At 36.9% G+C, this 16,657-nt stretch overlaps 1 protein-coding gene and 1 long non-coding RNA gene across 2 annotated transcripts in view; one reads left to right on the forward strand and one right to left on the reverse strand.

The window, feature by feature from the left end:
• LOC140150219 (testis-expressed protein 10 homolog) overlaps positions 1-2,915 on the reverse strand; it is a 50,662-nt gene extending 47,747 nt beyond the window's left edge. Inside the window, exon 1 of the mRNA XM_072172224.1 lies at positions 2,815-2,915. The gene's annotated coding sequence lies outside the window, so the exon portion shown is untranslated. The remainder of the gene's footprint in view (positions 1-2,814) is intronic.
• Positions 2,916-9,634: 6,719 nt separating this feature from the next.
• LOC140149843 (uncharacterized) lies at positions 9,635-13,533 on the forward strand. Its single transcript, XR_011858752.1, has 4 exons — positions 9,635-9,778; positions 11,275-11,397; positions 12,201-12,328; positions 13,412-13,533. It is a non-coding gene; the product is annotated as an uncharacterized lncRNA (long non-coding RNA).
• The last annotated feature ends 3,124 nt before the right edge of the window (positions 13,534-16,657 follow it).

Genomic DNA, 16,657 nt, shown 5'->3' on the forward strand with positions numbered 1-16,657 from the left:
TGTATAAGTGTTTACAAATAGTAATAATTAAGTAACTAATAAATTTGAGAAATAGTGCATGAGAAGTTGAGCGAAATATGTCAAATATCAGATTACTTTCCTGAATGTTTCCGGCTTCAGGAAAGTAGAATTAATGTATATACACTTTTCTAAGGAATTTATATTAAAAGATTGACTCAATAAATGTATGTAAACTTCTCTGGAGAAATTTTCTCTTGAAAAGTTAAGCCAAGTTTGATGTAATATAACGGTACCCTTTGGGTCCGTATTTCATTGGATAAGCTGAAGTTAAATCCAATTCTGGTTTACAAATAAATGGAGATACTCCTGACAGATATGCCAGCAAAACTTTGAGTAAAATGTGCCTCATTTCATCTGGGGGTAAACCATACCAGGCTTCCCGTTAGTGTGCGTCATTGCGTCCAGACGCGTATTTTACAAATTTGGACGCAAGTTCACATGGCTAATCAAGTATTTTGCGTCCATGTCACATGCATGTGGACGCAGGCAAAACTTCTAAATTTTATCATTAATTGATGATAAAAATAAGAAATTTTTATTCTTTTATATTTTTATGATAATAAAAGCCCCAAAATTTTGACCCACCTGCTAAGAATTGAAGTAAATTCTGCAATATTTGTAAATGCAACGTCAGGAAATCGTGCACTTTTTTTTTTTTTTTCTAACGATCGCTGTTTGTTTGATGGCCTGGGGAAGTCCCGATTGATTTGTTTACAAGTAAGCACGTGCCGCTAACGTGCGGTTAATGTTTATTTAATTATTTATCACAACCTGACAATATTCAATTTTAATATTTTAAGTTTATTTTCTCATAAATAATCTAGGTTTCCTTTATTAGTATTATTGTTACGATGAATAAAAGCAATTTTAAAGACAAAATTCAAATGATAACCCTTTTTCGTATTATTTGTGACAGCGCGCTAGTTTTAGCTTTGTAGCATCAACAGCACCAGCACGTTAATTTAAAAAAAGGAATGCGGAAGTAAAATTCGAACGAAAATTTGTTCCAGATTGACAGACTTTGCTCATGTTTTTGCACCTGTTTTTGACCACGTTTCGGACCAAAACTGACACAGAAACAGGGTTCGAATTCGGCTGTATCGCATAGCAGTTTGCTCCACATTTTGAAGTAACTGCTATCCAATTTTGCATTTGTATTATAGCACTTTTTATAGTGCTTTAGTATATGGAAGTATCCTGATTATGATGAATTAGCCAAAATCTGCTATGCAAAATTTTAAAACAAATTCGAACCCTGCACAGAAATGAGAAAAATTACATAGCGAATGGAGATGGAATATCACGGCGAAAATGCACTTTCATTTTTTTTAACAATCAACATTTGATGAGGTGTAGACCCGGGGTACGTGTGTATCGTCATAATCGTGAATTTCAGATGGACGCACAAAAATCTGTCTGGACGCAAGTTTTTGCAACCTCGTCAGCAAACTTGCGTCATTACGGACGCACATTTTTAAAACCTTAACGGGAACCCTGTACCATACATTATGTGGCAACACCCTCAATACTACCGATTCTTAGTTTCTCACTCATATTTAGGTATTACATTCAGCAATGACATGAAATTTGCTAGTCAGCGAAATTCGCCTAGACCGGGGACCAAACACAATACATATTTAAATAGAAATTTCAATTTTTTTCAAGAACAGGTTGGTCAAGGAAACCTACATTTGTTTTCTATACTTCACTTGACCCAAATATATGATTTTTTATGGTGATGACTGATGAGACACTCACACATGGAATTTTAGAGGGATTTTGATAGCAGTTCCATTTAAAAAAAAGCTGCTATCATCCAGTGATGCCAACGCCGCGCCTTGGGCGCACAATTGGGCTACTTGGCGATCACTTGCTGCTACTCAAAAAAGCATGCCGCTACTTGCCTCAAATTGGGCTACTTTTGCCAATCTCAAGCCGCGGCAGTAATTTGATGTAATTTCCTTTCAATTTAGCCGATTTATAAAGGCTTTGAGTCTTTGAAGCTCCAAATTGCAATTACAATGGGTTTTGTGACCATTTATTGATCGGTCAGTAACTTCCCAGTAAGTACCGGAAGTTTTAAAGTCAAGTGCTTTTCCGCCCAATTGGGTGTTTTGCGTTTTAAATTCGGGTAAATCCACCCAAATATCCGGTATTGGGCGCTTTTTGGGAAAAATTGGGCTACTTGAGAATCCTTTACCGTGGCCTGGCGAGTCAATGCGCCGCGCCTAGACGCTGAAAAGTTTTGGCAACACTGCTATCATCATGAGACTAAGTCAAGATCTAGAAACACCCCCCGTAATGCTGTTTTTGGGAATTTTGGTAGCAGAATCTTTTTGATGAAAGTCGATCTTTGTGAAAAGATGTAACTTTGCCACAGAAAGTGCTATGACAAAAAGGTTTTCAGTTTTGGCTTTAATTTGATATATAAAATGATGCAGTTTGATGGCAAATTTAAATTCACCTGGCATACCTAAATTTTAGATGAATTTATTAAATTTCAAAATTTTATGAACAAGCCTACAAAAAAGGACAATCCAGACTTGAAACTTCATTCTCCCAACCAATCAGTCTAGCGGTATTGGTCATGTCAACTCTAGTGTAATGCAGAATTCACTGCTTAATTGGAGTATAAATGATCCAGATCCAGATCCAAATTTAAATTTTAAGCTTACCTTTAGCTTAGTAAAATAATTAAAATCATGATTTTTTTTTTGGCTGGCATTGGCTGCATGTATTCTCATAATTCTGACTTACATACTTAGAACTTTGTTTGGAAGAGAAAAGACTTACCGATACCTTATTGCTTTGGAAATAGAGACTTTGGAGTACGCAATTGACCTGCAAGTCGCCCTGCTGCTTCTTTCGGCGAAGGGTTCCAAATTCTGCTACTCAGCTGCAGGCCCTGCTCAGCTGTCTGCTATAGACTGAATCCTCCAGTCCTATCAACATCTACGCACGGTCATCGGGTTGTGCTGACCGGTGTTCATTTCCGCCACCAGCGGCAGCGAGGTTACGCGCAAGAGCTTGACAACGGCCGTTCAGCCGCGAACTTTGAAACTGCGATAGAGCAAATTTTTGCCCCATAGCGGCTCATTAAAAGGTACATAATTCAAATATGCGGCATCAGGAAATTAAAAATAACATGTTATAACAATGACAAGGGTTCAATTTATCAGGTAATGGTGTTTTTTTAATTAAATAAGAATAAGCAGGTGATATAATTGTCTGTTTAATTTTGCACCAATTTACGTGATTTTTACCTGAAAACACAATGTTTTAAAGTACTTTTTGAATATTTTTGAGATTTTCTGTGTTGAAGTGAAATATTGCAGTTTGATATTCACAGATGTCCTTTTCTAAAACCACAAACCTGATGTTGTTACTAGGTGTTTCCTTTTTGTTATACAATTTCTAAAACGCCCTTTTTTATTTTTAAACTTTACGCTGCTTTTCGGCCCGACGTACGCTATACGCGCGAGCCTAGCACAAGTCGATGCGAAGTATCCTTTTTTTGTGGAAAACGCATAGGTTTTATTTTTGTTGTTTTAATTCGTTCTGAATTCATTGTTTGTTGGATATGAATAATACATTAACACCAACACTATAGCCTACTTTGAATAACATTTGGGAATTGACGAAATGTTCAACGATTGACCCATTTACATTCCAATCTTCACATAAAATGAGGCCATAATCGAAAAGGCGACTTATTTCAAGTCAACAGTACATCCATTCAGATCATACTAAGATGCCCTCTACACAGTTGATCCATTATTTGATTTACCAACTAAATTTACACTAAAACTGACTAAAGGCTTTCTCATTTTAAATTCGTCCGGCTTGTCGATATAGGCCTACCTGTTAAAGATCTGCATGCAATTCACGGCCATAGGTGCATGCATGCATATGGTTTGATAATAGGCCTATTACTTTATAGGCCTATGCCGTATTAATGATTGATATAGGACATTTAGGCCTACCGTGATTATTAATTAAAAAAGTTACATTATAAAATGCATAAAATATATAGGCCTACACACCTTGAACAAAATAATCTACGTTAGTTGATTACATAGGCCTATAGGCCTACCAGCAACAAACACAAAAATTTAAAACCTGGGATAAACATAAGATTTCGTTTTAGTAACATTAAAATTGGCGATGATTTAAACCCCTTATACTTAGGCCTATTTTCAAAATTTTCCGAATCAAAGGGGGAACGGGCTCCCCCAGAATGGGAAATACTTTACTTTTTAGGCCGTCATTTAAAATATTTGTTTTCAAACGCCAAAAATGTTAGACCTTGTTTATTCTGTGATATAATAGGCCTATATGCCTAATCTTTGTATTAGGGTATTATTTCCAAAACTAAAAAAATAGGCATCAATTAAACCGTTATTTTCAAACTTTTCCGAATCCGAGGCCTTTGGGAAACTACTTAAGTTTAAGCCCTCGTTTACAAGAAAAGAAAACACTTACAGGTCTTATTAATAGACTTGATTTAAAAATTTTTTATTAGGCACCTGTACGTACATATCCAAATCATTAAACCCCTGTTAACTCCCTGATTAGGGGATAGGGGAGAGCGGGGAGTGTTCGCCCTATTTTTTTCTGACCAGCCTAGCATGTCAATTTTATGGTTAGGGATGACCTGATTAGCCCATGTGAAAGCCCTATGTCTTTAGCTATATACGACCACAATCCCAGAACTATAGGCCTTACAATAGCAACAGGATAGAGCAAACAAAAAGTTTTGCAAAGTGGCGAACTTGCCCCATATTGGGGCAGGTTCGCCCATATGGTGGGGTAAGTTCACCCTAATCACAAAAAAGGTTTAAACATTGCGTAACATAACATATTCCATGTAAACATTTAGCAAGAGTATACAGGGCATTCATTCTCTTCTGGGGAGTCACTAAATTTGTTGCAGGGGTCGGGTCAGGGTAAAATGTAGGGGTCCAAAGTGAGCTTAAACGTATCATGTTTACAACTTCGGGGAGATTATGGATTAGGACATAAACGGTGGTATGAGTAATACTGATACCACATAACTTTAAAAAACATGCTTTTCAGTAGTTTTACCTTGTTTAATGGTATAATTATCAATATTTTGCATAATACGCTGATGGGGCAGGTCCGCCCTCCAGTTTGGGGTAAGTCCACCCGGGGAAGATATAGGGCGAACATGCCCCATCCTCAAAAGGGCGAACGTGCCCCTTGTGCACATTTTTGTATTTTCTTTAGGGTATGCAAAATACAAATCGAATAAGGAGTTTATAACTGCATTAAATCTTTAACAAATCCCATATGTTCCAGATACAGATTTCCATTAAAACCATCTGTATTTATGTATCAATGATAATACAAGATTATTAATGCAAGAAAAATTACGTTTTGGTGTAATTTTTTTTGTTTTGGCTGCAGTTCGATGAACACGTCCCTATATGTCGCGTAGCTAATATGAGAAGTTTATAATGACCTATGTCACCTAATTTTGCCATCACCAAATTCCCCGATAGCCGTAGTGCTGAGAAACAAGGGGTGGGCGAACCTGCCCCTAGGGCGAACACTCCCCGCTCTCCCCTACTTAGACCCTCATTTAAAAACACCATTTTTTATAAACCTTGTTTGTTTTAAGTAAAGTAGGCCTAATCTTAAGTAGGCCTAATATAGAATCACGAAATACTCAATACATGTTTTAACAGCATGAACAGCGTAAAGCATTTACTTTATTTATTTTTAAATACAATTAAAACGTTTTCGAATTTCAAATGTAGGGGGCCTACTCTACTCATATTCGATCATCTACGGTATTACGGTAACTCGATGTCATTAACATTAATGTCGATGTCTCTGATCGACCATCTAGGCCTATAAAGTTTATTTTTGACATCGGGTTTATAGCCCGGGGTTTATAGTATAATCCCGATGTCAAAAAAATGTCGATTTTCGGGTTTGGGTATAAGGTTAAAGCCACGATATTTCCGTGTTACAAAATTTAAATTCCGTGTTACAAATTGGACGATTCCGTGATTTTCCGTTTTACATTATAAAGCACTGAAAAGTGAATACAAGCATGTTTTTAAAAGTGTAATTTGTCTTAAATAATTGTATGTACCTTTTTACTGTAGTCTCCCCTCAACATCCCAATTAAAATTAAGCATCATCAATTGTCTTGTGTGTACTTCCGAAAGCTCTATCGGTCAGAATCTTGCATCGTAGGCCTAGAATAAATGAGAATGGATTGTTTAGGGCCTAATGCTTGATTACTGCTAAATTATCACTTTTCTTTTTTTTCTTTTGCAAATCAACATAAAAGTTATACATTTTACACAGTTTTTTCTCTATTTTGTGGCATTTTCAAATTTCCGTGAACAAACCCCGAATTCCGTGAATTTTTTTCGTTTTTCCGTATCACGGAGAAATCGTGGCTTTATACTAAAAATAAATATTTAGTATCTATGATAATAGCGAATGCTTTTGATGCAAGACAATTTCAAACAGGAAATTTAATCTAAAACCCAAATTCGTGCCTTTTTTATTTCCTGTTTGGATTACCATGCAAGATTAAGATAAAAGCTTTTAGGGTTTTTCGTGAATGTTTTGAACGATTAGTTTTTTTATTTTTTGTTTGTTTGTTTGGGTTTTTTTATTTGCCTAACCTAGGCCTATATAGATGTTTTACTTTTATAACGTTTTCACGAACTTAAATAAAAAAGAATTAATTGTTTTAAAGCATTTTTTTCGTGTGAATGTTTGAAACGCTCTTTGTAGCATGATGTAGGCCTACTGTATGATCATGAAAGGTCGCAAATTCATGTTTTAGAATATAGCCATTTCCTTAATTCTAGTCCAATACAAACAAAACACTTTGGCCCCAATGCATATTATAATGTCGGGAGAAAATATATACTTGCATTGATAGAATGTTAATTTTAAAATGAACGTTACTCTGGTGGTGCAATTCCGGGTGGTTGGGGTGAGGGCACAGCCCCCTCAATAATTTTGGTGTGTGGGCTCGAATACCCTTAAGGCACGTTTTCATTTTTAATTTAGGCCTATATGGCCTGAAGATTACATTGTTAAGTTGTCTTGCAAACCGTCCCTTATTATAGGCCTACATGCTTCACCGTAAATGTGTGTATGTGTGGGGTGTGGGGGCTAATAGGCCTTGGTCCATGGGCCTGATCCATTATTTAATATGCAAGAAATTTCGACCCTCCGAAATTAAACCTTTCCTAGTCCTAAACGAATTTGGCCAAAGTAGGGCCTATAATACACACTGCCGTAAAGGTTGGGCTAAAAAACAGTCCTTTTTACAGTGTTGACTTATATTAATTTCATGAAAAAGAAAAAGAAATTGGGAAAGATTGTAATCTTTCCCATTTTCTTTTTCTTAAAAAACCAAACCTGTATAGGCCTATGTGTTTAAAATTGTCCAATTGAATATTTAGTCGAAAAAAAAAAAAATTTTCAATGTTGTGCCGACCGATAATATTCACTAAAAAGAATCTCATTCCAACCAAGGTGTGCTATTTGGGAGTAGGCCTATTAAGGCCTAGTGGCCTACATTAAATTTCATTGGGTTTTGAATTATTAGTCTTTAAAGGGGAAAGATGAAATAAAGATGACATGCAAGAAAGCGGAAGTAAAAATAGAATATGAAAAAGAAACATGAACTAATATTAAAATCAGGTATGACAATTTTCAAATTTAAACATGAATTTTGGGTTTTTATCCCGTTTTTCGCACTTTAATTTAATTTCAGTCATTTTTTGGCCTTTTTAGCCTAATTTCCTGCGCTTTTTATGGTTTTTCAAACATTTCAGGTTTTTTCACGGATGATCATTCTCCGGTGCCTGTAAAATAGTATCACGAATACGGAGAAAAAAGAAATATGAAAATAAATCATACAAGAGGCTGAATTTTAGTATTAAAATAATGTAAAAGAAAGATGCATTAAAATATAGTTAGATAGGGCCTAAATGTACAATATGAGAAAGATGGGGGGGGGGGGATATAAAAAAAATGACAAACTAGGCCTAATTAATTATATAGGCTATGCTGAGGAAGGAAACAACTGTATAGCCCTACGGCCTAAAAAACTAAGTATTGTTGAACTTATGCATAAAGTCTAGATCTCAAATTGAAATAATAACAAAAAATAAATGTTATTTTTATGTGCTTTTTTGTGACCTTATAATTATGACTCAATATGAAGCGTAATTTTTCTTAATGTGAATGTTTGATAGTAAAAAATAATTAAAAATACAAATTTAGGCTAATACTAAAATAAAATAACGACAAACCAAACAATTACAATAGGCCTAATAATAAAAACGGCAAACCAATGTGATGCATGTTTTATACGTAATGAGAGTGAGACATTTTAAAGAATCAAAAATTTACTTGATTCCTTTGCTGTATGCCTATCCCGCAAGGCGGGCCGCTAAGCGCCTTCATGCAAAACAAAACCCGTTTTTTTGAAAATTTATTACAAGAACGCAACACCTAGGCCTAAATTATCGATGTTCAAAAGTATGCTGGTGTTAATTTATTATCATATCGAACAAACAATAAATTCAGAAAAAAATTAAAACAATTTATTCTAATAACAAAAATAAAACCTAGGCCCTATGCGTTTTCCATTAAAAAAAGGATAGGCCTACTTCGCATTGACTTGCTAGGCTCGCGCGTATCGGGCTGAAAAGCAGCGTAAAGTTTAAAAACAAAAAAGGGCGGTTTTAGAAAATGTATAACAAAAAGGAAACACCTAGTAACAACATCAGGTTTGTGGTTTTAGAAAAGGACATCGGTGAATATCAAACTGCAATATTTCACTTCAGCATAGAAAATCTCAAAAATGTTCAAAAAGTACTTTAAAACATTGTGTTTTCAGAGCAATATCACGAACATTGGGGCAAAACGAACAACGCAATTATGTTTTAATTAATTTTTAATTACTTAAAGTTTCTCGATTATCTGCTAAAATAATTGCTTATCAGTTATGCTATGCTATTTTTAATGTTCTGATGCCCGCCAAATTTGAGAGAGAGCATTTTTAGTAAGCCGGTCCAGGATAAAATTGTGCTCAAACGCGGTTTGCGTTTTGCGACAATACGACCGCTGTGCAGCGTTTTCGCGTAACCTGTCTGCCGCCCTCAAACAGCGGTGGAGGACTGAATCGTTCAGCAATCCAATATTGGTGCAGTGAAAAATGCTAAAATATGAATATTTAGTAGATTTTGATTACGTCATTGCTTTCAGCTACTACTGTGCCCCATTCTTCGTTCATGATGCTACCATGGGAATATAAAGACAAACGGAGCCCTGATTAAAGCCCGACATTTGGCTGATTTGGGTAGCTTTTGTTCGCTACACATAAAGCGAGCTTGAAAACAAACAGCTGAGTACCGATGCAGGGAATAAACCTCTTTGCCAGCAAATTTGGTAGCTGATGTTTAAAAATTTTTTTCTGTTGCGTCCGCCATTAGTAGTTTTTACAATTTTCCCATTTTTAAACCAAAATAATCAACTTTGCACGATTTTTAGTCATCATGGTGAAACTTTTGTGGTTTTGTAACATATTTAGTCCATTGCACACCGTCAGATCGCAATATTTAACTTGATTTTGAGAAGGAAAGATCGTCGCCACAGACCCCGCTCAGACCACAGTGACATGGAATATGGATGCACTGACTATGCACAGCCTCGGCGTTCACGGTGCGGTGCAGTGGCACTGGTGGTAAACAATGTAAGTATAAAAGCTGAAGTTATTTCAATTATTTTCACGTGTAGTGTGCATGGTTTATAAGGCCATCTTTTTACACCGTAAACAAGAGCAGTGTCGTGACTAATGACTGATTCACACTTATATGTAGGCTAGGCCAGGCCCGGGATCAGGCCACGAAAAACATCAGTCATAAACAACCTGTATCAATGACAATTGATTTGATATGGCATGCACGCAGTTGAGCGCCAGGCATTGCTGTCTAGATTTTAAAGCCGAGTGGTTGATGGTACGCGAATGATGGTACGCGAATGGTTGAATTTTCACAATACACTTATTGGGGTATATTCAAATAAGAGTTTCGGTTTTAAAATTCACGTTCAATGCACGCGAAAGGCACTAATATTTGTACCTTTCTAAATCGTTTTAACACTTAATTCGCTGGCTGATTTTGTGAGATTCGCAGCGAGTAATATTTAGTGTCCATGGCGAGTGGAAAATCGCTCACTAGAAATTTTTTTGGGGGCGAGCGGTGGCGAGCGATCGCTCACCAAAAAAACTCACACGGCAAGGCCTGGGGTTCAATAATTATAGGTAATTATGAATGCGTATTACTTACTGCTCGAAAAAATAATGCATATGCGCTGATGCTGGTGCGTCTAATGCATGAGCCCCAAAGGGGGGGAAGACAAAATTAGACGAATCGACATCAGCGCAAGTGCATTATTTTGCCTAATTCTCGAGCAATAGGGCCTAAGTAATATGTGTTTATTAATCTATTTCATACAGTGGCGAGGGCCTACCGTGGCCGCCTAACCCGGGGCTGAAGAAAATTAAATTTTGCAGCCCCTTCCTCAACAGCCCGAAAAGGTTGACCCATTTTTTTTTTCCGGTTGTTTGAAAAAGTGAAGAGCAAAAAAAAAAAGATTTCAGGTGCTAGCACCCTAAAAGCAACACATTTTGATGTATAGCAACATTTTTTCAAAAATTTGTATGCTTTATCAAATTTTTCTGCCTTTTTTATTTATTAATTCTTTTTGCCACCCCCTTTGTTTTTTTTTTTGCCACCCCTGTTTTTGCAGCCCCTTCAATTTCGCTGCCCCCTGATTTTACCCTGGGGGGCTGGCGCCCCCAAAGCCCCCCAAAATAAGCGCATGTCATACACGACAAGAAAAAAACACATAATTTTAACTTTTTTTATGTAACAAATTATCACTCAAAATGTTGGAAATTAGAACCAAATATAAACCCGCCCGAAAAATGAATCACTCCAATGTGACACGAACACGCATGAAACACTGCCGTAGACTACGCAGAATGCACAATATACACAATCAATGCATGTTTCATACTTTTCTGATTGGCTGCTTTGATAGGAGTGTATGAATGCTTTACGCTAGTTGTGCGTTGTGTAATGCAGGACTGGCGCATGATTATGTGAATTCGCGAGAAGTCTAGAGGCCCCTCTTGTAAAACTTTTCTCCATTTTAAGATATTATTTCTTTAATTTCCCCAACTAGGTGATACTGATGTCAACTTGATGTGAACTGTACAGTTGCAGCAACTGCTTTCAGGAGATGGTGGCTTTTAATGAGAATGTATAGTGATGAACTCAACAGTACTACTGGTGCAACAAAAAGCTGGTATGTACAATGAGTAACCAGGGACTGCCTTTTGAGGAGAGTGACATTCATGCATTTAAATTGGGATGCAGACAACCCCAGGCGGACAACATGATCTTTGAGGGCACCTTAAGTTTGTTCGGTTTTTATAAGGTGGAACAAATAAGACTTGTAACAAGAAACAACATGGTATTGATATATGTGTATGTAGAATGGCATGCACGCACTGCCATGCAGGTGGTCGCAAGCAATGCTTAAATCAAATGCTATTTGTGCGAAATTGACAATCTCCAATGTTAAGGCGTAAGGCTTTTTTTTTTTAATTTTTTTATCGCAAAATTTACAAGGCGGAAAAAAGCGGAATTTGACATTTGTAAAGCGGAAAATTGTGGGCTTTTTTTTATAGTTAGTCCTGACTCCCATCTCACACATGATGATGAGCTGATCATAGTTTAGTCTTTAGGCATGAATGGGCAAAATGCCAAATTGCAATACGTGTGCTACGTACACTACGGATGCACCACCATTGATCTCCAACACAACTCGCATGCCATACAAGTCACACACAGATGCAATGATCAAATTTTTATCTAAAAGGTGCGAGTAAATCCATGAGTTTACTTTTGTGTGCAAATAAATGGTAAAACAATTTCCATAAATATATTTTGAATTGGTACCGTACTTAGGCCTCCCATATATGTAACTCTGGGGCTTGCAGCATGGAGCAGCCCAATTTCAGAAACCTGGAGGCACAGTGAAACATGCTTGTTCTTGTAAAACGTTTCTCCATTTTAATATTTTGTTTCTTGAATTTTCCCAACTAGGTGATACCAGTGATGTCAACTTGATGTGAACTGTACAGTTACGTTGCAGCAACTGTTTTCAGGAGGTGGTGGCTTTTAATCAGAATGTATAGTGATGAACTCAACAGTACTGGTACAACAAAAAGCTGGTATGTACATGTACTATGATTAACCAGGGACTGCCTTTTGAGGAGAGTGAGAGCATTGCTCTCTACTGCTCTCCTTAAGTAGTACTACACCCTGCCCAATTCTGTGCATATTTTTGCATTTTTTTTAAAAATTATAGTGCATTTGTGACAAGTAAGATATGTATATTATAGGGGCAAGGACTACAACTACTGCACTGGAAATTTTATTTCAGCACAAACAACAGTTGTGGAGTTACAGTCAAAAATGAGGGAAAACCAGTATTTGATCAATAAATCAATAACTACTTGCCTTGAGTTGCTGAATTTTCAGTGCAGTACCGTGGTTGTACTCCTTGCCCCTATAATATACATATCTTACTTGTATCAAATGTGCTATAATTTTTGAGAAAAATGCAAAATTAGGCACCAAATTGGCCAGGGGTGTAGTACCCCCTTAAATCTGATATAGGAGAGTGATGTTTGACATGTGAAACGGCTCTCCTTGAAGGCTCATGAAGAGCTATTTATTGCTCTCCTTCAAGTTCCAAAAGACAGTCCATGAGTAACTGCTATATTGGTTGATGAAAGGATTAGGCCATAAGGCCTGGCTTAGTAACTCAGGCCCCAAGATAGTAACTTCAAGCCCCAAGATAGTATCTGACTTAGTAGCATGGCCCCTTATTAATAGTCAGGCCCAGGGTTGTCACCACGCTGGACTGGGCCGTCTGGCACTCACTAAATTGGGGTTTTTTTTAAAGTTTTTTTTTTTTTTTTTCAATTTTTTTTTTTTTTATATTTCCGGAAGTGGATGATGATATTTCATCATAAAAAGAGGAAGAAAATTTTTTTAGGGGGGTGGTACCCTCAAAGCCTATTCCCCGATCCCTAGCGTTCAACTAAAAAGATAGTGCGAGGCGCGAGAGCTTCGCTCGCTATGCTAACCAGTACTATTTGGGTCCTGGTGACAACCCTGGTCAGGCCCGTGCTACTAATTCAGGCCCAAAGATATTTTTTTTCTTTCTATGTCACTTTTGGGGATCTGTAGGTTGTTCAATATTAAAATCTAAATATTTTAATTGATATTTTGGTTATTTTTCTTTACAGATGAAATATGAACTTATTGGAAGGAACCACCTGCAGCAACAAGCTTAAGCAAGAGACAGGTAAATGCTCCATAGCTTCAACGGCACTTCAACTAAAAATCAAGCGAATTTAACTTCGAGGGAACACTATCGACAGAAAAAGACATTGTCAACATATGGCTGTTACGGCCTCACGCCTACCTATCAATTAGGTTTAGTGGACTAGCTGGCTGGTAGCCACTAGCCATCACTGTTAATTTGGAACATGTTTTACCACACAGTGGAACTCATAATATATAATTATGATAATGTGGACTACAATTAAGTCAACAAAATAATACTGGACACAGTGGTAACTAGGCGAGTTAAAAAAGGCGAGTTAAAAAAAAAAAGGCGAAGTTAAAAAAAGGCGAGTTAAAGAAAAGGCAAGTTACCCCCAGAGATTAGGGTGTGGCTTTTTCAATTACCCCACAAAGTAAGCTAAAGATGAGTTACGACAAAGCCATCAAAGTCCCACCAGCGAAGTTACGGCAAAGCCATCAAGTCCAAATGGCGATTTACGACAACACGATCAAATCGGCGAGCTACAGCAACGCTATCAAGTCCTGTAAGAGAGTTACAGGAATGCCGTAATGATGAATGGAAAATGGCTTTCACTATAGAAAAATTATCAAATTTGTGTACATCGTGGAACATACTCTTTGCGTGGCTGTGCGTAGTAAGCAGTTGTACGCAGATAGCCTCGCTAATATGGACGCGTAGAGTAGCATTGTACGCATGTGTAGTTAGCATGATTAGTTGCGGAGTAACAAGCGTAGTTGAATGTTCCACGATGTTCACAAATTTAATATTTTTTCTATAGTTGAGGTTCATGATGATGAGAAAAAATCCATTTTACCCTAAATCAAATAGTAATCTTAACTTGCTGATAAGACTTGCCATAACTTGCTGATGGGACTTGCCGTAAATTTTAACTCATCGATGGGACTTGTCGTAACTTCGTCTGCCAAAAAATCTTAACTCAATGGCGAGACTTCCCGTATTCTCAGCAGGGATCAATCTTTAACCTCTGCAGGGACCAGGGATATTAAACTTATCTGACTTGCCATTTTCTCTCGCTCTTACTCGCCCATTTTCACTTGCCAATAACTGTCCCCTTACCCTGTTAAGCTACGTATGACTTTTGTACATGTATGTACCCATTTTACAGACTATGAATTATAGTAATAAATAAATAATAAATAACCTAGAAGAGAGGGATGTGGTGTAGGTTATACATGTACCTGTATGTATTAAACAGTGGACAATAATTAGATAACGTTAATTTTCAATTTTAGTGATCCTAGCATCCTCTTTTTATATCATTTTTAGGTAGATATCCCCCAAAAAGGTTATTCCCAAAATTGCAGTTGATTCCGATTTTGCATTTGCGAGGTATGCATGATTATTTGTTGTAATTTTGTTCTGGTGTACCAGAACATAATTCAAATTTCATGATATTTCTGCTGAACAAATTAATCTGCAAGACAGTTTTTGTACATAAACATAATGTTGCCAGAGGTTTCCAGTGGTATAAAAATATATTTTTGAGAAAAGTGGGGGGGGGGGGTATGATGCTGTGGATCACAATCACAAAATGCCTTACTTCCAAAAGCAGCAATTTCAACTGCACTGACTACGGAGCCCCCAAAGTGACATGGAAGAAAAAATCGAGGTCCGGCTTAGTAACTTGGGTCCAAGATAGTAACTTCGGGTCCAAGAGTAACTTCGGGTCCGAGATAGTAAATTGGGGCCCTGACTAGAAGTTTGGGGACCCCGAGGGACTATTTCGGGGCATGAGTTACTATCTTGGGTACGAGTTACTAAGATGTGCCCCAAGTTACTATCTTAGACCCCGAGTTACTAAGTCGGGCCTCGAATTACTATCTTGGACCCCGAGTTACTATCTCAAGGCTATCTCAGACCCTGTTTTTTTCTTCCATGTCACTTCGAGGGCTCTGTATAAATCAGCACAGTCGAAACCTAGATTTCGCCTTGGTTTGCAAGAATCAAAATCCATCCTAGTCACTGCACTTACTGTATGATACAAAGAGAGATTTTGATTCTCGCACCCGAATCTTACAAGAATCATTACGAGAATCGATTCTGTGATGCTCGTTGAAATCTAGGCCCTGACAGTGATGAGTGATGTACAATTTCATGAAAAGGTGTTCAGAATTGGCTAGGCCTCTTTGGTCATAGTTTATTAGGGTTGCAGATTGGACAAAAGTTGGGGACGTGGCAACTTTCAAAAATAAGTAAACTGAGTAATCTGGATATCAGGTACTTCATGTTAAAAGCAGTTTTATTTCCTCCAATTTTATTGATTTTTTATTAATGCAACTTTTCTTAGTGTATTTTTCAATTAAAATAAATTGATGTTTGTTTAAACATTATTGACCATATCAAGTTGTTATCCTTTTTGTATCAGTCATGTGTTAGAAAAATAAAATGAAAAGAAATATAACATGTGCGGTATCTGTGTGTTTTCAGGACTAATCAATATTTGATGTATTCGGTGATCGTTTTCCAGTAAAAAACACAAACTTGTAAATGTTAGAATTTATAAAATGAAACACAATTTTTCATTAAAAGAATTAAAATGTGCATGCCTTCTGGTACATCTTACCCCGGACTTTTACCCTCAATTTTGTTACCCGGCCTCCGCTATTAAGGACTGGTTTTATTCCCTTTTAGAACCCAATATTTTTGATCCCCCACATTTTACACCCCCACCAAAGAAGTCATGAACACTCCCTAAGAACATAAGGTCATGAAGACGTGTTTACATGAAAAACTCTGCCAAAAAAGAAAAACATTTTTAAATGTCCAAAGTTCAAAGTTGAATTTATTTATTAAAACGTTGAATGCCCTTTATATAAACCCGATTTTTTTGCGGTTGCTTTTGAGAAATCTAAATGAAGGCATAGGGCAAAATTCTGCAATCAGTTTTGTTGAAATATTTAGAGACTGATATGAAACAACATCCCTAGACCCTGGTTGAAAGTAGTAGGACTACAGCGTGATTTTTTTCTGGGTTTTTGGGGAATCAGTTAAAGTGAAAGTCGAGAGAACGGCATTTTGTGATTGGTTTTCTTTTAACCAAAAAGTAAAAAATTAATTTTGCAAAAGTATAAAAAGAAAGTCCCCAAATATCACAATTTGTGAGCGTAACAAGCCAAAATTCAAGTTTTTAACTTTTGGTCTAAATAAGAAGGTCCAAATCCGG

Source organism: Amphiura filiformis, chromosome 4 (assembly GCF_039555335.1).
Source record: "Amphiura filiformis chromosome 4, Afil_fr2py, whole genome shotgun sequence".
NCBI lineage: Eukaryota > Metazoa > Echinodermata > Ophiuroidea > Amphilepidida > Amphiuridae > Amphiura > Amphiura filiformis.